Genomic DNA, 24,272 nt, shown 5'->3' on the forward strand with positions numbered 1-24,272 from the left:
TTGTGGCAGTGTCTTGGTCACTTTGCAGATAAAGGCGTTTCTGCATCTGTTGGCTGAAAATGTAGATCAGCAGATTCAATGCAAGAAGAAACAATATTGATTCCGCCTCCCAAGTGCTGGGATTCAGGAGTCTCAGAGTTTGGGAGAATTGATCCCAAGGCTTTGGCACGGTGGGCAGGCACTCTGCCATCTGAGCTGTATGCCAACCCCTCTCATTTCTTCTTTGATACTTCTTAGCTGAGTAGTTTGGGGGAAGGTTTTCTAACCATCGGGTGCTTCAGCCACTGCTGCATTTGAAAAGAATATTCTCAAGAATAGAAGTATTATGTTCTCAAGATTGTGAGGTTCCAGCGAGGAAATGCATGCCAGCAGTCTTTGTAAAGAAGAGTGAGTTCTTTTCCAACCACTGACTTATTTCTTAGAGTTTTGATTATAGAGGAACAAGGGCTCAGGCTAAGCTAGAGATTCCCCTGAACTTGGGTGGTCATTTCTCCTTTTAATGGTGAAGATTTCACCCAATTAAATGCATTTCTTTCCCCAGTGGACACTTTGGTTGCTTTGGTTGACTTCTTTCTCATTTCCTGCCTTTGTTATTCTAGGCAAAGCTTCAGTAGCTGAAGGAGCTGTGATCTTTCAAGCACAGTGCAATTGGAGTGCTGCAGGGGTTTTATAAGAGACAGAGCAGGTAAGTCAAACTGTATTACAAGGAATCCACGGATCTCAAGTTCCCTCCAATTTTTCCTGCTTTGTTTTGGGATTGAGTGTCCAACTCGGGGTAGAGAGGAAATGTCCAGGCTTTTGCGGCATTTCAAGGAAAAATCAGCCATGGAAAGGCTGTGGAGGGTCAGGAAGAGAGTTGGATAGGCTAGCTCTTCTATTAGAAGAGGCAAGCAACTTGGCTTGGCAGAAGGACAAAGGGCCCATACAGGAAATAACCTCCTGAGTCATAGAAGCCCCAGGATTCTGAAAGGTTCCAGGAAGGCTCATGGGTGACATCCAGGGCCAGGCCTCTTTCAAGGTTTGCTTTCAACTGGAGTCTTGATCTTAGAAGATTAGAGTTAGGAAATGATGCTTCCTTCTGTGCGGTTGGATGGGCTATGCCATTGCTGCCCCAGTGCCAGGTGGAATAAAGACCTTCACCAAGTGCATATAGAACACACCAAAACGTGCTAGCATTGCATTAAGGGATTGGAGGCAAGGCAATTTGACCAAGAATGAACGCAAATTTCAATCCTCCACTACCTTTCTTGCACTTCTATGTGTAGTTTGTGGTTGCTAGCCTACCTGTAATGTCTCTGTTGTGGTGTCTGGGCCTGTTGCCTAGGAGTTGTGCCTGTGTGTGTCTGAACCTGTGCCTGTCCCTTACAGGGGGGTTTGTCTGGACTTATTAAACAGCAGAGAGAACATGAAATGGAGTCAGGATACTTTACAGAATCTTTAACAGAGTCCTGCAAGGGGAAGACCTTACTTTGCTAATTTCAGTTTGCCCAGAAAATCATTTAAACTACAAATGGATGCTGTCAAGATGCATCCTCACACTGCTTCCAACATTTATGGTGGTTATTTGTTTTAAGGTTCTGTCAACCAGTTGTCTGCAAATGATCACAGCATACACATATACACATACATTATTCTGGGTCAGGGCATGGGAAAAAAGTACATAATTTCAGATTAAGGCCATACACTTAAGCTTGCATGGGAGATCCAAGACACAGTAAGACGTACATTACATTGTTCTTTTAAAAGCAGGTTAAATTCAAACAGGAGGAGTACATAGTAGGACAGCAGGGCAAGTACATAGTCTTAAGTGATTTCCAACAGGGTTATTAACTTGACTGCAAGGTCCAGCAAAAGTTCAGATTCTTTGGGGTCAAGGGATATTTTAAGAAAAATGCATCACTACAACCTAGAACATAAAAGCTAGCTACATGACCCAACTACTGTTTTAATGTCACCGTTAAGTGCCATTCTAGTATAACTTTTATGTCTAATATAATTACTATGTACATAATTACCATATATATTAAGATAATATTGCTAAGTGTTGCTTCTTTTGAGGCTTGATTAGAATGATGTATTGCATACAGGTGGGTGATGGTGGTGCACGCCTTTAATCTCAGCACTCATATAGCACTCATATATATATCACAACAACCTCATAACACACCCAAGAAAAGAAGGCGAGTTGTAAAAATATTGCATGCAAAATTATATGTATTTAATATATATAATAAAATATATATTTATGATTTTGCAGGTAAAATATTTACAATTTGCTTTATTTTCTTGCATGTCTTATGAGATTGTTGTATATTAAGTATAGTGAGTTACCTTTTATTGTTAAAACAAGATCTGCAGTTAAAACAATCTATTATAGTTGATTTGTGGTCTCATTTCCCTCTTAATATTTGGTATTTCTGTTACTATCCTAGTGAATGTGAGGTAGTATATCTTAATTTGTTTTTCTTGGTGAATCATGGGATTGATTTTTTTTTTTTTTTTTTTTGAGAACAGAGCTCACAATTTCTTTTCTTCTTTCTGTTTTTGCTTTTTTGAGACAGGGTTTCTCTGTCCTGGACGATCTGTAGACCAGACTGGCCTTGAAATCACAGAGATCTTTCTGCTTCTGGGATTGCAGGTGTGTGCCACCATGCCCAGCTCACAGTTTCAATGTAGACAAAGCTTTCAGTCTTTCCCTTCTTTTCCCCTCTTCTGACCACAGCTTCTTTTGTACCCAGGGTCTTGCTATATAGCCCAGGCTGTCCAGAGCTTGAGATCCTCCTGCCTCAGTCTCCTGAGTGCTACAGTGGCTTCTTTCATTTTTTCCTTGCATGGTGGATGTTTTGTTTGCAGTCTCTGTTTTGTTTATTGGAATGTAATAGAACACTTTTCCCCACGTGGTCTGTTTTCATTGTTTTGGATTGAAGTTTCGGTTTGTATTGTCATTCAGTTTCCCTTTTCTTTTTGTGTTGACTTTCTCTTCTGAAAATGTTCTGTGGATGCTTGGCAGCTTAAAAAGCTCAGTCAACATATCAAGCATCCCTTCTTTCCAGAATAATACAAACTTCTCAGGGCTACTAATGTGCCTTCTGAACTTAGATGCTTTTGCCAAAATGTATATAATTTTGTCACCATAAAAAGTAGACATGCTGTTTTAGAGCAGTATTTTTTTTTTTTAAACTGTGTATCTTTACTATGGCTTCTACCTTTCTTCCATCTCTGTGCCTTCCATCTTATGAACTTTGCCTTCTTCAGAAGGTTCTTTGCCAAGAGTCTCCTGGTTTTGGTTTTTGGAATGTCTGATTCTCACCCTTCCAGTTCTCAGCTGGCAATTACTTCCATATGGCCTTGTAAACACACTGTCCCATTGTTCTGTTACAGCTTTTATTGTCAGTGTTTAAGGCATCTCCTAAGTCTTTTCTTTGCTGGAATTTAGTAGATGGCTCAACTTACTCCAAGGTTATCTTTGGCAGTATACAGGGTGTTTTTTTTTTTTTTTTTTTTTTTGCCTTGTTTTTAATTGTGCATTCTGTATCTCTGTAGATTCCTGTTATTTATCATCCCTGAAAATGCCCTAGCTATTAATGTTCTAAGTACTGTCTCATACTTACTGTTATCTCCTCCAGCTTTGGATAAATGAGTGTTAGAACTTCTTTTTCCTCTTAGCATCTTTATAATTCCTGTTTGTGTTTGCCTTCGTTTTTGCTTCATTTTGTTGACTTCCTCAAGATATAACTTCTAGTTTAATACTTTTCTCTTCTGCTGTATTGAATTTTCCTTTGAGATCTTACTTTTAATGTTCTTGATGCTCTTATAATCTCTTTTTCAAAAGTTCTTTCATGTCTGTGATAATATCTTTGCTGTCTTTCTGCTTTATTTCTTATTTTGTCTTGCATATTTTTAATTAACAATAAAGTTATTTTATATTACTTTATATTTGATAGTACCAGGATTTAAATTCCTTAGTGCTCTAAATGAGTATGTATTCCTGCCTGATGTGCAGGTTCAGTTTGGATTATTGGTTACTAACTCAAATGGGGCTTTTATCTGAGAAGATCACAGTTAACAAACAGGAGCTGTCTAGATTGGCATCACCTATATATACTGGCTATCTGAGAGGCGGAGGCAGGAGGATTGTTCGAGCCCATGAGTTCCATTCCAGTCCAGGCAGCATAGTAAAACACTGTACCAACAAAAAAACAAACACAAATTCACCCAAGCTTGGTGTCACATATTATAGTCCCAACACTTGGGAAGATGAGACATGAGAATTGCCACATTTAATACGTCATCCTGTGCTACACAGTGAGTTCTAGGCCGATCTGTGCTGCACAGTGGGACCCTAGCTCACCTCATCCTGCCCTACCAGTTCACTTGATAATTATATCTTAGGATCTCAAGGTATAACTTCTCCAGACTACAGACTCAGGACCAGTTTTTATTTCTAGAAGTATCTGGAAAGCTAGTGTTAATCTTGAGACTCATCAGAAAAAAACAACTCCACCATTTTGGGTCAAGTTTAAAGCAAGTTTTATTAAATAGTAAATACTGACCAAGAGATGGCATTTGGTTAGGAGCATTCACTCGGAATTTCCCTGATAGAATGTCCCCGAGCCATGTGTTGCAAGGGCTTATAAAGACAAGCCTATAGGCCACAATACTTTCTTATGAGGTTTTGTTATTTTTTAAGAACTATAACTTCCAACATTCCAAGAAGGTACTTGGTTCCTGGGCAGGCGAGACTTACAGGTTAATTTTAAGCATCACAGTAGATAGCTAGATTTCCAGTCGGAGTCCAAGTTGTTTCCTGTAGCGCCATCATTCTGCTGTGCCTGTTCTTCAAGGCTCTTGGCGTATGTTTCTGTGTACTGCTCTTGCCATGTACAGCAGAAAGCTAATCTACCCCAATTCCTGTCTTAGGAGTGCACAAGTGATTAAAAAAAAAAAAAAGTGCTTTTGGTACATGTCCTCTATCAATTTTCTTAAACTTTTCCCACCTTAAATGGTAAATTAGTTCTTTTATTTCGCCTAAGGATGATGGCATGCCGATAGTGCTCTCTTTTGAAAGTGTGCTGATCCACATCTGTGCTCATGCTGCGTGCTCACACTCTGCTTAGGTTCTTTTCTTACTAATATGCTCCTGATTTACTCCTTGGAAGCTAGGCGCCCTGCTCTCAAGAGTGTCTCACGAGCACAGAGTGCTTCTTCAGCCCCAGCTTGCCGTGTCGTACCATCTGTTTTCTGTTCTAGAGCCATTTTTTTCTTTCCATCCAGAATCCTAGATGTATAAGGTTCAACTGTGGCTTTCTGTCTGTGGATACCTTTCTCCTTCACACAGAATACAGACAAGAAACTTTTTGCTAGTGTGAATTAGAGGTATTGTCTCTGTAAGTAACACACCCTCAGTGTTTAGCATGTTTCTCTTAGGTGTGGAAGGCAAAATGAAAGTCTTCATTTATAATGCTATGTTGCCTTGGGGTTTTGGCCTCTGGAGTACTTCAAAAACATGTGTCCAGTACAATTGCTGATTTCATTGTTTTCTTTTACTTCATTCTTTTTCAGAACAAGCCCAATCATATATCTTTAGATGGTACATAGTTTTGACAGATGTGTGTGTATAATTAGTAATGAAACTGAATTGTAGAATGTGTCTCTAACCCACAAGATCTTTATCCTTTGCAGGTTACAAAGATGGCATTTGTAATGCCAGCACACCCTTAGAAGGGCAGGCCCTGCTTATGTTGCCAGGAAGTGCTGAGTTCTGACTGGAGGTTCTCCAAAGATTGCCTGATATTTTCCCCACAGAAAACAGAAAGTTAAAAAAAGTTCTGCAGCTTTTTTTGCCTTTGAATTTCAGTTTGGGTTGGTAGTTCATTATGTCTGTGCCCTCATGTTCTTGGGTTTTGTTTTTGTTTTGTTTGGGTTTTTTTTTTTTTGTTTGTTTTGTTTTTGGCAGTAGTTCAGGTGGTACTGCTGGGTTTTGTTTTCTAAATGGTTGGGTTAGCTGGACATTCTAGAAACCACACAGTTAGCTGAGGGAAGCCAGGCATAGGACTGGAGAAGTTTGCCAAGCGTGACCACACTTCTCCAGGGAGCTCTGGCAAGGCTCCTGGACTTGCCTTTCGGGAAAGAATGCTATCGCCTCTGCTTCGGGTCTGTTGGCCTTGGCCAGCTAGTTCATTTATCAACAAATGCTGGCCCTCTGGGTCTCTGTTTTCTCTTTTTTTACCATAAACATTCTCCTTTGAAGGTTGTGATTAGTATGAACTCTAGTCTGATTAAAATGTTTTTATTCACATGTATAAATTAGGCAAAACAACATGGTTCACCTGAGTGTAGTTAGTTTTTTACCGTTAACCTGAGATTTTGGTCAGCCTAATACAGCATTGCAGATGTTCATGTCTGTTGTGATGTTCAGAAGTGGGGCTTGCTGCCCTTGTCTGGAAGAGTGACTGTGACTCTACCTTTGGTCACGGGCCTGGTCATTGAACCCAGGCAGGACAGTGCTTTGCTAAGTGTGCTTTCTGGCTCTTGGGGCTCCTATAATTTGCCTCTAAGTGACACTGATTACTCATCTCTATAGCCTTAGCTCTGGACCATCAGCCATTTGAAGTTTGTCTTTCTCCTTCTTTGACTGAGACAATCGACTAGTATAGTTCTGAACAATGGTTTGAAAGGTTAAGATTCCTTCAAACAGTTTTAACTAGTTTGTTGCCTGCTTACCATTTCACCTTAAAAGTGCTCACAGGGTAGTTTTTATTTGCATCTGCTGAGCAGTTGGAAGCATGATACAGAGGAAGCTATACCAGATTTTATTGGTAGCAGACCAGCTTCGTCCCATTTGAAATTGTACTTACCCTGTATAGTTCTGGTTCTGATTAACCCCTTAGCTTTTCTTAAGCATTCTTTTTCCACCTCCTAACTACTTTGGTCTGTGAATATGCCACAGCAGTGCTTCCCAAGTGTTTTTGGGAAGTGTTTCCCAAGTGTTTTTGGTTTTATGGCTGCCTGATAGTATCTTTAGTATCTCTCTCTCTCCCTCCCTCTCTTCCCTCTTTTTATCTCCCTCCCTCTCTGCCCCTCATATGTGTGTGTTAGATGTTAATGTATGCACACACATGTATGTGACTATAGAGGCTAGAGGCTGACATTGGGTGTCTTCCTTAGTTACTTTCTATCCTAGCCTGCCTTTTGAAAACAGGGTCTCGTATTAGACCTGCAGTTCCCTGGCTGAGGTAGACCAGCTGGCCAGTAAGCCCCAGGGATCCTACTGTTTTCACTTTTCTAGTCCTGTGATTTCAGGCTCTTTTCATGGATTCTTGGGACCAAGCTCAAGTGCTCAACTTGCCCAGCAAGCATTTAACTGAGCTGCCTCCCCATTCCCTTTATATCCTTACACGTTTCTCAGGACTCCAAAGAGCTTCACTAACCTAAGATGTATTCAGCACTCCATAAAAGCGGAATAATGGTGTCCGAAGATGTCTGTTCTAACCCCTGGGACCAAGAAGTGTGTTTTCATGTAGCAGAAAATACTATAACTATAATGAAGTTAAGAATATCAAGATGGGAAAGGATTTCTAAACAACATATTAGTGCTGGGTTCAAGGAGCATCACGTGAACCCGTATGACCTTCTTTGTAAGAGTGAGGTGGGATTTACAGTGTCAGAGAAGGAGACATGAAGTTGAAGCAGACATCTAAGTACAACACAGCCAAGGAGTGCTCTGGAATGTTCTCCTTCAGCACTTCTAAGAGGAGCACAACTCTGCTACATTGTAAGATGTACTTGGGCCTGGCCTCCAGGACTATGAGGTGATAAGTGTGCATTTCTTTAAAGCCATCAAATTAGTAGTCATTTGCTACAGCAGCAGTTGGAAACTGATGAATTCATTTAAAACTAATAAACCCATTGTAGATGAGTTAAAAAAAAAAAAAAAGGTGGCAAGGACCAAATCCAGGGCCTTATGTGTGCTAACCAACTATAGGACCACAAACTATATTTCCAGGCCATAAATCTGTTTTCATGAAATACTGTCTGTCAGTTACAGTTTGTATTTTTGTAAATGCTTTTCTGTCACCTTGGAATCTGGCTGGTTTTTCCTTATTGCCCTGCTGTCAGCTTGTGGCAAGAGCATGTATCATGCCTCCTCCAAAAACTCGATGCTTACATGCAGAGAATGAGCATCGTAAAGGAAAGCCTTAGTGTTGCCTCCCAGAAATGGTTTGGGCCATGTGGACTGAAGAACCACAGAACTATGAGGCCGGTAGAGAACCTTATTGCTAGACACCTACCTGCAAGAGTGGGAACTATATTTCTTTTTCTGAGCATCAATTAGGAAACTAGAGACTTTGGTTATTAAGGAAGAATGGCTATTAAGAAGCTTGGAGCAAACTTATTTCAATGCGGATATAAATAGACAAGTTTATCTGATTTTACTGTTAGAACAAATATCTGAGTCCAGGTAGTTTATAAAGAATTTATGTGAGTTAGGCTCATAGATATGAAGTCTTAAGATGTCTAAAAGCATGGACCAGTATCTGGGGTGGTGCTTCTTGCTGCATCATGACAGGAAGGAGCCTTACGTATGAGAAAGCTAGTGTGGAAATCCGGCCACTAGTGCCTCTGTGGCTGTAGCACCTTCATGGTCTCCTCAAATCCTGATGACTTCATAAATGCTTCATCTCCAAAAATAACCATTGAAAATGTGTTGAGCTTGTTCTCAACACATACGATTCTGGGGGCATGTTCACACGGTAGCAATAGATAGTCATTAAAACGTTAGTCTCCCTTTTTGTCTCAGGATTGGCTAGGAAAAATGAGCATGTTTGCTTAGACTGCTTCCTTCAGAAATAGCTAAAATAATACACAATAGCACGGAGGCAGAGGCATAATTGCAAGGGAGTGCATTTTTGGCATTTGTAGATAAACTCTACAAAATATCTTTTGTCTGCTGTACACAGGCAGCTTTTGATAAATTGTTTAGGCCTTTTGAAGTTAACAATAAGCTTCCTTTCCTGGGGAAGAGGAAAGTTGAAATGAGTTTTAGGACTTAGCTTTGATTCGTAGTTATTCTTCATGACTTTGAAAATACAAGGGGTGTGTCCTTTCTGCTGGGGTCATCTGAATTGGTCCCTGCTTGCCTTTCCTTAGCAGCATCCTGCAAGTTAAGGATCACCCAGGTCCAGTTCCTGGACTAAAGTGCCTCTGCTTTGAAAGGTGGATAGTTAGCACAGCAGCTTGAGTTTAAGTGGCTTCATTTTGAGCTCATTGTTAAGCTTAGTAAGGATTCCATTAATTGATAGATGTGTATTTAATGTGTTTGTAGTTATATTTAAATCGATAACTGATAACTGTAACACCTCTTGGGCAACTGGGAACTTGGCAAGTATTTCAGTGTCTTCTCTGTGACTCTGAGCTGTTCTCTCAGCTCGTGGGTTGGAGAAGCCCACGTGTTCCTTACACTTTATATTTTCATTCCTGACCATGTTGATCTGGGCAGTTTTGGGGTGGCAGAGAAGAGGCAGAACTTTGGACACTGGAGTCCTGTGGGGTAGAGATCCTTATCTGGGAACCACAGCTGGGTGACCTTGGCAAACTGGAGCTGGAGGGTGCTTCAACTCACTTTGAAGACCTTTTGCAGAAGCCCACAACTGTCTGCCCCTCCTAGTTTCCCTTACTACACAGTGTGTAGTAAGGGAGAGGTTCTTGTGCAGTTAAGCCTCAGTTATGAGAGGGAGAGGAGAAGCAATCAGTGGAGCTTGACCTTGTGGTCTGTGGGTTTTGTATCTGAGGAGCTCAGTGCTTTTAGTGAGCAGCACCACAGTGGTGGCATTTATTATCATATGTAGTCATGAGAAGGTGATGAGTGTTCCTGTTATGCTTTTGTGTATATTCTAGTTTTTGCCTGGGAGCTCCCCGGGATAGCTGTCTTTGAGCTTAGCTAGGTGTCCTAGATGGGTTAAAGTGTGATGATGGGCTATGGTACCTTCTCCTCTCCTCTCCAGATGTCCACATCTCACTCTTGAATACTGTGGGTTGGTAAAGGTCAATATGGCCCACTTCTTGTTGTGAGGCAGTCTTCTGTAAAAACCATGTGATTGGTCGCATCTCACAGGTGGGACTGCTGGTACCTTGAAGTTCAGGTTCTAAAATATCATTTTGATTTGGGAGTTTTTCCTCTGATGAATCATTAAATATAAGTTGTTTTGGTTTCTGTGTGCAGAAGCAAACTGTAATACAGGATTGAGAGCCATGTCTGAGTTTCTTCTCAGTTCCTTGGCCTGTGAAGTTTTTCATAGCTGGCTGAGGAGACAGCCGCACAGGCTGCCAAATCCAGGTCATTGCCTTATACTAGAGGGCTCCTGGGTGTGTGTGTATGTGTGTATGTGACTTGGAAGTCTGATGTGACACTTGAAAAACTAGTCTCTCTGGAAAGAGACTGACTAGTTGTTTTGTGTGTATGTATGTGTGTGTGTGGGGTCCTGCTGCCCCACCCTCTTTCTTGAGGATGTCCAGACTACTCCCATAGCAGCTGTTGTGGATTCTTGATGCACCTTGAGCGCTGCATGTCTGCCAGCCCAGCTCTTGGCAGATGCGTAGACAATAAAGTGCTAAGACAGAGCGTGCGCTTTCTCTCCACCCCACCGTTACAATGGCAGGCTAGATCTGCTTTTGCTCAGTGGTACTTAGCTGTTCCCGAGCCTCAGTCATGTGTGGGTGTCTTGTCTTTTACTCCTCATCTCCTTTGGTGCTGTCCTTATATTTAGTTGCTTTATGATACATTTCTTTAACTAGTCAGCCTGTAGCATGTCTTTAATTGAGTTCTTTCCTGCTAAGCCCCACCAGTTTCTCAGGGCACTCCCTCAAAATCCTGCTGTTAACATGCAATCTAAGCTATGCTTCACTTTTACAAAACATTCTTTGATTCACCTACTGTGTGCCTGGGTATTTGGGGTCCAGACAGCAGAAGATAAAGAGATGGATCAGATAATTGGGACTGTAAGTGTTGAACGGGAGAGAGAACAAGATATGGTCACATATAGCAGTAGAGATTAGTAGCAGAAGTATGTGCAAGCCAAAAGAGTGTGGATCTCACAGACAAGAGAAGGCCATGGTGGGTTCCTATGTCTACTCTTTCTGATAGCATTTGAAACAAGGGGCTGTAATGTGGATGGCCACGGGGTGAAGGTTGTCATAAAGAACTGTTTTGGCCTGGGGGTATCACTGAGATAACATCACTTGGAGGAATGATAATTCTGTGTGTCTTCAAGCTTTGGCTTGAAGATGAGTAGTCTTCAGTGGCGCTCTCGAGCTCTTGCAGTCTTTGTGAGCTCTTTTCTGTTTTGAGAGAATCTTGGCTGTGTGCCCGATGCATAATGGTTCTCAGACTTGGCTGCCCCGTTTGTGTGGAGGGCCTGGAGCACTGAGCCCGAGAACAGCGTTTGCTTACAAACAGGGTTTGTCTTAACCAGACTGTTCTTGTGACTCTTCATGATGGGTTGTGCACATCAGCTTTTGTGCATGCGTGCAAAGTGAGTCTCCTCAAGGTTCCTTTAAAGGCAGCAACCATTGTCTCCTGACAGCATAAACAGGACTTGGAAATGGAACCAGAGCATGCATATAACACCTGCAGAGGAGATAGCTATCTTGTTTAATATTTTTAAAAGTCAAGATCAAGGCTTTGTAGTGAAGTCCGGCCTGGAGCTTCCTGTATAGCCCAGGCTGGCCTTGGGCTTGTTCCTCCTGCTTCTGTGCTCTGGGTGTTGGGATTACAAATATGAACCACAAAACTCTGCATAATGATTATTTTTCCCCTATAAGAATTATTTGCCTTGTTTTATGCGTATGAGTGTTTTGCCTGTGTACCATGTGTGTGTCTGGTATCTGCAGACACCAGAAGAGGGTACTAGATCCCCTGGCCCTGGAGTTACAGAAGTGGGTGCTAGGAACTGAACCTGAGTCCTCTGGAAAAGCAATCACTACTCATAACGACTGAACTATTTCTCTTGCTCAATAAATGCCTTTTTAAATTTTGGTTAGAGAAAAGTTTAGGCCAAAAGATAATCATGATTGATCAAGAGAAGAATCTTTTATCCATGAAATGTGCTTTGATGCAGTAGGTTTGTATCCTGATTGTAAGTGTGATTATCTAAGTCTGTATTTACAATGCTTTATAGACCTGTATCCAAAAAAAGAGAAGAAACCAGGGAGTAGTGAAATCTGAAGAAGCTTGCTCTTTAGTGACTAGTATTGTATAATGCCAAGTGCCTGTTTTTATCAGTGTGTCGTGGTTGTGTAAGATGGGGGGGGGGCTCAGTGAAAAATATGTTGGTAATTTCTACCTGAACCTAGAATTACTTTAAAATAAAAAAGTTTAAAGAAGCACGTGTACCCATTAAAATACTCCAAGTTAGTAAAACTGAACAAGAATGATTAGTACCAAGTCCTGGCTGAGATGCTGAGGAACTGGAACCCTTGGACACATTGCTGGAAGGACTGTGAAATGATGTGGCCCATTCAAAGAAGTCAGGTAGTTTCTTATAGTATCAGCCAGCACTTCTGCCCTGGCTATGTGTCCAAGAGAAATGAAAGTCTGTTGGCACAAAAACCACCAGACTACTATTCCTAACAGCTTTTTCTAAAACTCCAAAGCCCATTAAGTGTTTCACTGCTAGCAGATGATAAAGGAGCTGCTCCATCCCTCAATGGAAGGTTCCTCACTAGTGGGTTCCTATTCACTTGTCAGAAGGAGCAACATAGCGCTGTGGATGAATGTCAGATTCATTATAGGAAAGACAAACTCAAGAGTGTGACCAGTAAGATGCCATTTAAGTGACACTGTGGAACAGGTGAAGTTTAGAGTTAGAAAACAGACATTTTAGCCAGGCATAGATGACAGTGAGAGAGGATGGAATGCAAAGGTGTAGAGAACTTTAGGATGAGTGAACTCCCCCCTCCCCTCCATGGTGGTGTATTTGTCAAAGTTGGCAGAGCTGAGCACAAGGAGGAAGGGTCACTGGATACAAATGAGACCTTTTTAAGCTGGACTTTCCAGTGAAGACACTACTTCCACTACGGGTAAACATAAGGATGCTCTCTGGCTTTACAGGACAAGAAAACTGAGTGTGTCTCCTCTTGTGTGTGGTTGGATAAGATTTGGAATATCTTTAGTTTCATGTGCTTCCTTGTTAGAATGTAAGGCTTCAGCCTTTGGGACTTTGGCCTCTAACCATAGAAATAACTATTAACTGTAGAGGTGGGTGCTGTCATAATCACTGCTTGCCCAGGGCTCCCGGGATGGTCTAGCAGGCCACTGGCTGCTAGTGATTTTAGTGATTCAGGCTCTAATGTGTGAACATTTACCACACTTCATTCGTCCCCATCTGCTTTGCCTTTGAAAGAATTAAAGTTAGTGGAGTCAAAATTTCAGATTGTCTTAGTCCTCAGCCCTAACAACTGTGATGAGATTTCCAACTTCCTCCTCATAATAGATTCTAAAATGCAATATATGTGTACACACACACACACGCACACACACACACACACACACACACACACACACACACACACACACACACGTCTTTCTCCAGTAGGAGGCTCCTTGTTATTTAAAGTAGAATTTACTGGATTGGTTTGAGTTTATTTTTGTCCCTTGCTGATTATTAACAAGTGCCTGTGCACGCGCCTGTCATGAGGCATTGTTGGATTTAACCGTCTGCTAGGGTGGAGCAGACTATGCCAGGGCAGCTTGAAATCCACACAGGGAGAGAGCATCGAGAAGACAGCCACTTGCAGGGCTGCACCTTCCCGTGTGCATGCTGTTGGAAAGGAGGGCTAGTTGAACTGGTTTTTATTTGTTTCTGGTCTTAATTTCTCCCTCCCTCCCTCCCTCATCCTTCCCTTCCTCTTCCATCCTTTCCTCCCTTCCCTTCCTCCCTCCCTGCCCTGGTCCCTTCCTCCTTACCTCTCCCTGTCTTCCTCTCTTCTCTCTCTCTCCCTCTTTCCCTCGTGGTCTCTCTCTCTTTCTTTATTTTGAGACAGAGAAGATGAGTCTTATGTGCAATTTCTTGCCTTTGGGAAGTCATGACATAGAAGGAAGAACAAAGAATTTAAGTTCCCCAACTAAACAGGTATAACAGAGTCAGTTGATGTGGAAAGATTTAAAATGACAAGTAATCTGTCCCTCTTCTTCTCCTGCTGTGCATAATTAGGCCAGCATTTGCAGCATGGAGCAGCCCAGGACTTTGGTGACCCCAGGCTTTGTGCCTCAGTAGAGCTGCATGGAAATGCAGGAACAAGTGACTTATTGTAGGACTCGGGTCAGTGGCAGCTGCAAGGGAAAAAGCAGGACAGAATCAGTCCTTCTGCTTCCATCAGCTCAGGTGGAGCTGTCGGATGTTTATAACATTGTAGCATTCTGTAGGAAAGCTTGACTGGAGGCATGACTTGCGTTTTAGGGACCTTCTGTGAGTGGTGGGTCCATCTGTCAGAAGAAAGGATGAGCTCGTGGGGATGGAGTTTGTCGGCCAGCCCTATCTACCAACCAGCTGTGCCATCTTGTGCTGGTTGTTTCCTTCTCTGGCAGCTTGGACTTGAGTGGCTGAGTAACCCATACTTTCTGTTAGGACTCTGGGGACTGTTACTCTTGGTACTAGACTACCGGACAGGCGTTGAGGAGCTTTGGGGTTTCACATCACTTCCTGTTCCTGTGTGGCAGCACTGGCTCAGGTGAGCTGGCTTGGGTCTGTGGTTGACCTGTGTGATCTCAGGTGGTCCTCACCTTGTTTCAGTGTCTTCCTCTTCAGAATATAGTTGGGTAAGGTGAACTGAGACTCTTCGTAAACATACTCTACCCTGCTCGGTTTGTGCCTTCATTTTTATTTTCCTCATGGCTTTTTCAGAGTTCCTAACGTGTTGTGAAGAAGGAAACCTGTGCTATATACAGCAAGGCGAGGAGGGTAGCTCCAGGCTGACCTTGAGAGGGCATGCAGAAGTACCTACCTGGAATGCTTTGTTTCTTTGCCAGTGTGTATTGGACTTTCCTAGTTTTGAAGCACTGGAGGTAGAAGAGAGCCTGAACAGTGACCTCTTACCTGTAGATGTTGATTTCTAGGGAGGAGATAGGGGAAGGATTCTCAGGCTCAGGACAGAGCCATCGCTCAGGATAGGAAGGTTTGGAGGTCTGGGCCCTGGGTGGAGTGGAGGGTACTTGGCAGTCTGGAAGGAGTCTCCTGCTCTGCGTTTCCCTGATGCCACTGTTCGGGTGACTCCATAGTGGAGACACCTTCCCTAGCTCCACCTCTCTTACTTTGTAGCACTTATCATAGCCTGACGACCTTGGTTGGCTGGCCTCTTAGGAGAAAGGAGCCAATAGCACAAGGGTATCTGTCCATCCCTGCTATATGCACAGGCGCCTCAGCATGTACTTGAGTGAGTCACCGCTCCCCATCCCTACTGTATGCAGAGAGGCCTCAGCAAGTACTTGGGTGAGTCATCTGTCCCCATCCCCACTGTATGCAGAGAGGCCTCAACAAGTACTTGGGTGAGTCATCTGTCCCCATCCCCACTGTATGCAGAGAGGACTCAGTACTTGGATGAATCATGATTGTGGTTTTTGTTTCCTTTTGAAAACTCAAATGAGTTTCCAGCTCACCTGAAAGGGAAGGCGTTACTGATCTGGCAATGGATTAAACCTTTCGTTTTAAACAAGGACAAGAAAAAGATTTAAAAAAAAAAAAAAAAAAACCTAATGCAAAAAACAAAACCCTTAAAACTTGTAAATGGAAGATCTCTCTGGCCTTAAAGTGTGTTCAGCTCCCTTCGGCAGCCTGCCTTCCACCCCAACTTAGCTGCTCTGTGCAGGCAGAGTGTGGCTAGCTTCTCATCCTGATCTCCAGCTGCCTTTGCCACTCGTCAGCAGCATGGCAGGTTATGAGAAAGCCAAGCAGCCTGGGGAGATGGAAGTTCCAAGTGTGAAGCACAGTTGCCATTGGATACGTACTTCCCAAAGGATCACAGGTGGGGCCATCTGAATTCAGGCTCCACTCTTTTTGTTGTTCTTCATAAATTTATATAAATTCCCAGCCTCCACTTTTTTTAAACTGCTGCACCAGACTTTAAAGCAAACAGAAATCTAGCCTTCCGTCTCACAGATTGTGTGGGCTAAATTATAACTCTCTATAATCCTGTTAAATTAATTGTATGGGGTGAGCCCCTGGCCTTTTGCTTGGCTCTTTTCACCTCCCAGGGACAAGTCTGAAGACTAAGACCATAGATATATGAAGATAATATGCATAGAAACAATGTGGGTCTCAGCATGCAGCCAGAGATTTGAAAGGGTTAACTCAGAAAGAGTTCTCCACTGTTGCTTTTTGGAAGGTAGGCAGGATCTGTGCTCGCCAGGGAGGCTGTGTGTGGTCGCTGTGCTGTTGGAGTTAGGCAGCCTTTCCTATCTCATTTCTACCACATAGTAGCTCTGCAGTGTTGCGCAGCTCACCAACCTTTCTTTACAGTGGATAGTGTCGGAATGGCAGTATTGTATAAGAAGACCGTTATTTGCTGTTGTTCTCATTTATACCCCAACAAAATTGGCGCTGTTATTAAGTGCTGCATGTAGACTGCAGCATGATTGCCTACTCCAGTGTTCCCCAGACTTGCCTGAGCCTAGACATTTCCTCAGGTGCTTGTTAAAAGCAGAGATTCTCAGGCACCACCCAGATACCCAGACTTGCTTCATCAGATCCCCATGGGAGAGGCCTGGCGGAGCCCCACCCCACACCCTGGTTTCAAATGTTTTGCATGGAGTTCATGTGTGAGTCAGTATTGGGCACTGTGTGTTCCAGTCTTGATAGAGGAAGCATGGTCTGTGATGCAGGCCTTTGCTCAGACTCTTCTCTCAACTGTGTAGCATATTTCCACACTCCAGGGATATGAGACAATTTCTGGCTACAAGGAAGCGTGATGGTTATGTGTGTGACTTGGCTAGCCTGACATTTTTTTTTTCCTTTTTCTTGGTGAAATATGATTCTGATAATCTGCTTGGTATAAATATATGTACCAACATGATGAGCCTGCTCACAGTCCCGAGTCCTCCAAGGCCTCAGACCATCCACACACGATGGTAACAGGAAATGGTGTTTGCCTTTGAGTGACTCTCATGTTTATCTTTGGAGGGCAGGCTGCATGCTCTACTCTTTTCAGCTGAGACCTGGGAACCAGACATGCATCTTACTGTAGGGCGCACAGGTTAGTGTGTTCTGGGTCAGCTGGTCCGGAAGAACAGCATTTGACTCCTTTTCACGCAAGCCGGCAAGTTCCTTTTCCCCCTCTAGCCCAGTTACTTCCTTGTTGGTGACAAAGAAAGGTGAATTTGTAAAGTTTTACTCACAGGACTGAGGTTTTAGGAGACATTACAAATGGGGTTCCCCATTTGGGGTTCTCGTTTCCAGCATGGGAGTACTCTGTGCCTGTGGAGAGAGAGTAATTTCGCCTCCACCTTATTCTGTGAGAATGTAAAGTGTTTGATCTTGGTGTTTCTGTCCCCCTCTACCTCTTAGGTCATGATTTTACACAAGTAGAATTTGACTATGTTTTGGACTTGGCTTAACTCTGCCTTTCTGTTCTCATTATCTTTGTGTCATAAAACAAGCTGACAAATGCTGCGAATCTTATTTGAGTGTCAGGTTCATTTTCTGACCTGTGAAAAAAATCAATGGCCCGGTTTGGGGCCATTGTTATAGGGGAGGAGGTTTTGTCTCTTGTGCAGTTTTCCCTTTAGAGAAAGCCTGTGAGCCACATTTGACAGTAGGATCTGAAGACTGAAAAGGAAAATGTTTCTGTCCTAGCTGCATAGCATTCTGTGTGAACACGTTGACCTGCACGATTATACATTGAGAATTTTAAAAACATCATCTCAGGTATGAGCAGCTGGCTAGGGACATGGGCAGGAACTCCTTGCTGGGATGGAATGCTGTCAGCTCTCCCTTTGCTTCTTTGCCTTGGGGGCAGATGGAAATCATGAGGCTCTCCTTGGACCTACCTCACCCTCAGTCTAGCAAAGGAATGAGCCCAGGCCTGTAGCTTCCTTTCCTTTCTTCTGTTGCTGTTGTTTTGTCTTTCATCATTTGTGGATCTTTACATGAGAGAGACTGGGTAGCCATTCATACCATCATGTTACTGACTGTAGGGTTCCTCAGGTCCGTGTTTTTCATCAGCTGTAGCTATGTCTGACTGCTTATGTCTGGTGAGCAGCCTTGGGGGAGGAGGGAATTCATGAAGACTCCACGAGGGCTTGGCCAGTGGTATTTTGATGTAATGAGGAGGCAACACCTAACCCAGACATTTCCAAATTGCAAGTACATTGTGGAGTAGAAGCACAGTTACCACCCACAAAGCAAGCCTTCTGCTCAAACAGGTGGAAAAACCCCATCCCTTTCTCCTGTCCATCTAAACACATACGTAACAAAGCACAACAAGAACGGGACTGTGAAGCACGGGGGCCGGTTTTGTTAAATGCATATATTCGAGACTGTAATTGTGTATGTAATCACATACAATTATCTGGAAAGTAATCCTAACTCCTCCCTCCCCCACCAGAGAGTTTAATGATACCGTGTATTTTACCATGTCACCACATTTTTCTTTTCTTCAAAAAAAGGACATTTTTATTCATCATCATAGTTTGCGCATGTGTCTGTGCATGTGTGCATGCACATATGTACGTGATACACATTTGCAATGTACACGTATGTTACTGTGTGGGTGTGAAGATCAGAGGACATCACTCAGTTCTCTCCTTCCATCGTGGGTTTTCGGTTTGTCAAGCTTCTGTACAAAGTGTTCTGTTTTGCTTAATCTGCTGGACTTCTCAGACTCTCTTACCCCCTTTTCTAACCTCTTAAAAGTGTAGCTTCTCTCTCACACATTCTAGAAATGTCTGTGACCTCCAGGCTAGCTGTCTGTGACCTTCCAGTCTGTATTCTCTCTCTGCCTCCCATCTCACTATAGGAATGCTGGGATTATAGATGTGTGCTAACATGGCTAGCTTCTTTCGTGAGTTCCAAGGATCAAACCTGGATTAAATGCCTTTACCCACCTTCCAGGCTGGGGCGTTCACATTTTGTTTGCATTCATGGTGATTATTCATGGACTGCTTTTGCTCAAGACTTGCCAGTTAATTTTTCTTAGTCTTTGTCTGACTCACATAGAGTTACATCTGCAAACTGTTCTTTTGTTTTGTTTTGTTTCATTTATTTATTTATTTATTCATTTACTTATTTATTTATTTATTTATTTATTTATTTATTTATTTATTTATTGAGTCAGAGTTTCTGTATGTAGCCTTGGCTGTCTTGGAACTCTCTTTGTAGACCAGGCTAACCTTGAACTCAGAGAACCACCTGCCTCTGTCTCTCAAGTTCTGGGATACACCACCATGCCAGGTATCAAACTGATGTTCTTAATGAACTAGAAGAAAAGGGAATAATTAAACATATTTGATCAAGTGTTCTCTCTAATTAAAAACGTAACAAAGTAGTTTGTATTTATTGCAAAATTTTGTTTAGCGTTGAAAAATTGATAGTGTAGTAATTGTCTTAGATAAACAGGACCCTTTCTTTCATGCATTGCTTCATCAACAGCATTTATGAACTGGTTTTTCCAACTCGTGTCCCCTTCTCTGAGCATCAGTGGACTCCTCTGGTGAGGATGACAAGAGAAGGAAGCTACTGCAGTCGGGCAGGGGAAAGGGCAGCATGAATAAGGGGACACCTCAGGGCACATCTGGAGGAAGACCAGATAGCAAGAAAAGATGACTGCAGATAAGTCTAGAGAAGGCAGGCTGTTTTGTGCAGACCTACGTTGGCTGTAGAAGTGTTTAGGTCTGTTCTGGATTGTATGCCAGGAGTGACACAAAACAACTGTGTTTTATGAAGTTCCTTTTTGTACTGTTTTACTTCTAGACTAGAGGCCATGCCGGCAGTTGCTGACCCTGTTCCTTCTCTCTCTCACCTCCCTGTGTCCTGAACTCCTGCACTGTTTTCCAGGGAGCACTCCAGCAAAGCACATAGTATGTGCTTTATTCACTTGCGTGAGCATGTCGGCCTCCCCTAACTAGACTGTAAACTGTGGGCCGACATTGTGTCTTTTTCCGCTGCAGAGCTGGCAGTCACAAGTCGCAGGCACAAATCCCAGCCAAAAGGCTGAGGAGGTCAGATAGTGACATCAGAATTGTTCTTCCCACAATGAAATAGTGTGGTTGACTACAGAAGAAAGGAGAAGCAATTTGATGAAAACCAACAACACCATGTACAAGGGGTCGAAGTTCACTTTTTTAATATTGGCAGTGGGCAGTGTCCCCCCTCTAAGAATGAAGTGTATGATGAGTTTGTCAGGTAACAAAGCAGAGAGAAGTAATGTTGCTATTGAAGGATATACCCTAAAGCAACAAGGGTAGTCCCATCAAGCGTAAAAGCAGACTTGTGCCAGTGTAAAGGGGACGAAGAAGCCTGGAGAGCTAAGTGTAGTTTGTGGTCTGTGCTGGGTCTGTGCTGCGCCCAGTGCTAGGGAGAGGAAATTGTTAGAGAGGATGTTCATGTAGTTGCTGAAACGACAGTGTGCGCGGAGGAGTGTAGCTTGGGGTCTTCACTGTGAGGGAGCTGCTCTGAACCAGTGGTCTGTCATTTGGGTGTTCTGGGCAATGCTATAAAAATCTCCAGCTGAAATCATCACAGTGGGACGACCAAGAATTCGGGGTAGGGATTTTGCCCCAGTTAGTAAAGTGCTTGCCATGCATGTATGAGAACATGAGTTCAGATCCTCTGTACCCACATTTAAAAAGCTGGGTATTTGTGGCCAGTTTAGCTCCTGAGGGCCGTGAGTAGGCCTGTGGTTCCGATACAGCCAAAGGTCCTGTAGGTATATACAGCCCTTGTCACCACTGAAGCCCATATGGATGCCCAGGGTCTGGCCATGTTAACGCACATGGGTACAGGAGAGCTGGCCCAACCCTCCCTGGCCGCTGCCTGGCTCTCCTCAGCCGATGGCTTCTGGCATGAATGCAGGTGGGGTGGGCATGGCAGGCTGGCCATTTGAATTTTGACAATGCTCCAATGACTATATAGACAACACAAAATGCTTCTTTTGGGGGGTGGGGTGTCACAGAGAAGGGGGCAGGTGTGGGAAGACTGGGAGGTGAGCACAATTGGTATGCATGATATGAGATTCCCAAATATTCAATTAAAAAAAAAAAGCTGGCTGTTATAGTATCCACCTTAGTCTTGGCACTAGGGAGGCAGAGACAGGATCCCTGGTTGCTGGCGAGAGACCCTGTCTCAAAGAATACATTGGTTGAGAGTGATAGAGAAAACGCTGGTGTTGACTACTGGTCCCCCTTCCAACACCAACATGTGTGTGCACACACACATATGCCCACATACACAAGTATATTCATATATACTTATACCAAACATACATAAAGAGGAAAGAAATTTCAACACATGGTACAAACATGTATGACCATAAAGTCATTTTGCTAAATAAAACAAATTCATCACAAAGAAACTATAAAGTTATTGTTCACTTGGTGCAGCTCCTAGAAACTGCCAGTAGGAATGGTGGTTTCCTGATGCTGGCAGTAATGGGTGCGGGGAACTTCTGTGTAACAGAATTTTGGGTAGGGGTGATGGAGAAAATTTGGTGACATAATAATATGGTTATGCAGCAATGTGTGTTTTTGGGGGTGGGGACAGGTTTATTTTTTAAATAGCCCCGGCTGTCCTGGAGCTCTGTGTAGACTAGGCTGGCCTGAACTCAGAGATCCACCTGCCATGGCCTCTCTAGTGCTGAGATTAAAGCCGCCATGCCTGGCTGCAGCATGAATGTTCTTACTGCACAGACTGCATAGCTAAAAGTGCCCAAGATGGTAGATTTTGTGATGTGTATTTTGCCCGCACTAAAAATAATTCTAAAGATAAAGGACGAAATGGTTGGGTTTGAGCTCTTCCTTCTGAAACATAAAAACATAGACCCATCATGGTCTACAGGTGGCGTTAGCCCAGCACAGTTAACAGATTGCCGGGACAAGTTAGGGGCAGCAGGAAGTTGCTGACACGGAGTATCTCTCTGATGGTCAGTATGATAGTTGGTCTTTTTGTCAGCTTGGCAAGATTCAGAATCACCTAGGAAACACTTCTGGTTGTGTCTGTGACAATGTTTCCACAGGGGAATTATGGGGTGGGGAGGCCACCCTCAAAGGGCTGCCACCTTCCAAAGTTGCCCCAGCTATAAGTCCTTAAGTTAGCTGTGGTGACACATCCCTTTAATCCTAACACTTAGGAAGGCAGAGGCAGGTGGATCTCCAAGTTTGGGGCTAGCCTGGTCTACAAAGCGCGTCCAGGACAGTCAAGGCTACACAGAGAAATCCTGTCTTGAAAACCCAAAAATAAAGAAATAACCAAAAAATAAATAAATAAATAAATAAATAAACGGTGACCTTAGGAGGAGGCATGGCATGCTTACCTTTGCTGCTGCTTTCTGAAGGAGGCATCTGTCACCACTACTGCCCACCTTTGCTGATCTGATGTCAGACTCCAGCTTCTGTGGCCTGCCATTGTAGAAAGGGTGGTGCTTTGTCCTTCCTAGAATAGACACTTATTCTGTATATACATTTGCCTTTGTGTTATTGCTTCTGCCAGAACTGCCATTCATGCACTGGGAGAATCATGCTTTTCCATGAAGTGTTGCAGACCAAGGAACTCACTTCGAGGTGAAAGAACTGTGTCAGTGGACTCAGGCCCATAGAATTCACTGGTCTTCACCTTGACCCCAATCATCCTCAAGCAGCTGGCTTGGTAGAATAGTGGAATGCCCTTTTGAAGCACACTTATAATGCTAACGAGGTGGCAGTGCCTTACAGGGCTGGACCAAGGCTCTGCCGGAGGCTGTATGTACTTTTAGTCAGCATCTGATATATGATAATAGTTCCTGTCTACCCAGGATCCCTGCATCCAGGAACTAGGGAATAGAAATGGAGATGAAACCACTTATCATCACCCCATGGACCTCCTGACCAGCATCAGAACCCTGCTCCTCTAGCCTTCTGACAAGGGCACAATACCAGCAACCCTCCACAGAGCTGCCAGGCTTTCAGCACCATATTGAGAGTTATGAGGCAACCGTTAGTGACAGAGGATTGTGTTCCCTCCTCTGCATTCCAGGGTGGTGTTGTCAGGCTGCTTGGCCCCCATCATGTAATCCAATCAAATTTATTCCCCTCTACAGTATGTTGGGGTTTTGTTTATTTTGAAACAGGGTGTTACTATGTAGTGTTGGCTGTCTCAGAACTGATGTTGTAGACCAGGCTGGCCTCAATCTCATGGAGATCCCACTGCCTCTGCCTCCTCAATTCTGGGATTAAAGGCCTGTACCCCTTACCCTCACTAGGATATGTTCCTCTAGAGAAGAACCCTGTTTTTGGAGTCTGCATTCTCATCTTGTTCAGTTCAGAGTGAATTGGTTTCTCTCAGAACCTGACTTCCCTGAAAGTTGTTATTGGGTTAATTTCACTCTGAGTGTGCTTGACAGCAGCTTTCTCAGCCACAGGGAAAAAGCAGAATGCAGACACCGCCATAACTTACCCTTACACAAGGAAATAGACACTAAGGTTACAGCAAAATCTGACATCAAGAGGTTTGTAAGTTAAACATAAGTGGGATGAATTATCTGGACTTAACATGTAAAATGAAGGCTCTGCGACATAATGCCCACTTTACCTTTTGGCTCACACCAAATTGTACTGGTTCCATTCAGCTGTGTGTGAAAGTTCACTCTGAAGGCCCTGCTGTCACTCCCAGCTTTAACATGACTTGGGCTATGTGGACTGCACTGCTTCAAAAGATGGGTTCTCACTTTCTCCTTAGTTCACAGCTATTTGAATTGTTGTGCAAGTGCTAGCAATCAAGTAGTCAGGGGACTGCACACTCTAGTGCAAATGGGTCCTTACAACAAAGGAGTGTTGGGCATAGCATAGGAGTGTGCAGAGCATAGCATTAGTAGTAATATAACCAGTGGTTGTGATTCTGTTTAGTGAGTGAGTTCTATGTGGCCAGTAACTGATTTGAACAGGTTTGCTCTGTCCCCTAGGCTCTTGGTTGGGATAAAGAACAGCCATGAACCAGTAGATTATTGTTGTTGTTGTTTCTGCTTTTATGTTTTTTTGTTTGTTCTTTGTTTTTTGTTTTTTTTTTTTTTTTTTTTTTTTTTTTTTTTTTTTTTTT

At 43.2% G+C, this 24,272-nt stretch overlaps 1 protein-coding gene across 3 annotated transcripts in view; it reads left to right on the plus strand.

Moving 5' to 3' along the window:
- The window catches only part of Sgms1 (sphingomyelin synthase 1), a 237,797-nt gene that overhangs the window by 100,113 nt on the left and 113,412 nt on the right, over window positions 1-24,272 (plus strand). For all 3 annotated transcript variants that reach the window (XM_055613847.1, XM_055613848.1, XM_055613849.1), the window contains one exon: window positions 600-685. The gene's annotated coding sequence lies outside the window, so the exon portion shown is untranslated. The remainder of the gene's footprint in view (window positions 1-599; window positions 686-24,272) is intronic.

Source organism: Psammomys obesus, unplaced genomic scaffold (genome assembly GCF_907164565.1).
Source record: "Psammomys obesus unplaced genomic scaffold, mPsaObe1.curated_primary_1811, whole genome shotgun sequence".
Taxonomy (NCBI): Eukaryota; Metazoa; Chordata; class Mammalia; order Rodentia; family Muridae; genus Psammomys; species Psammomys obesus.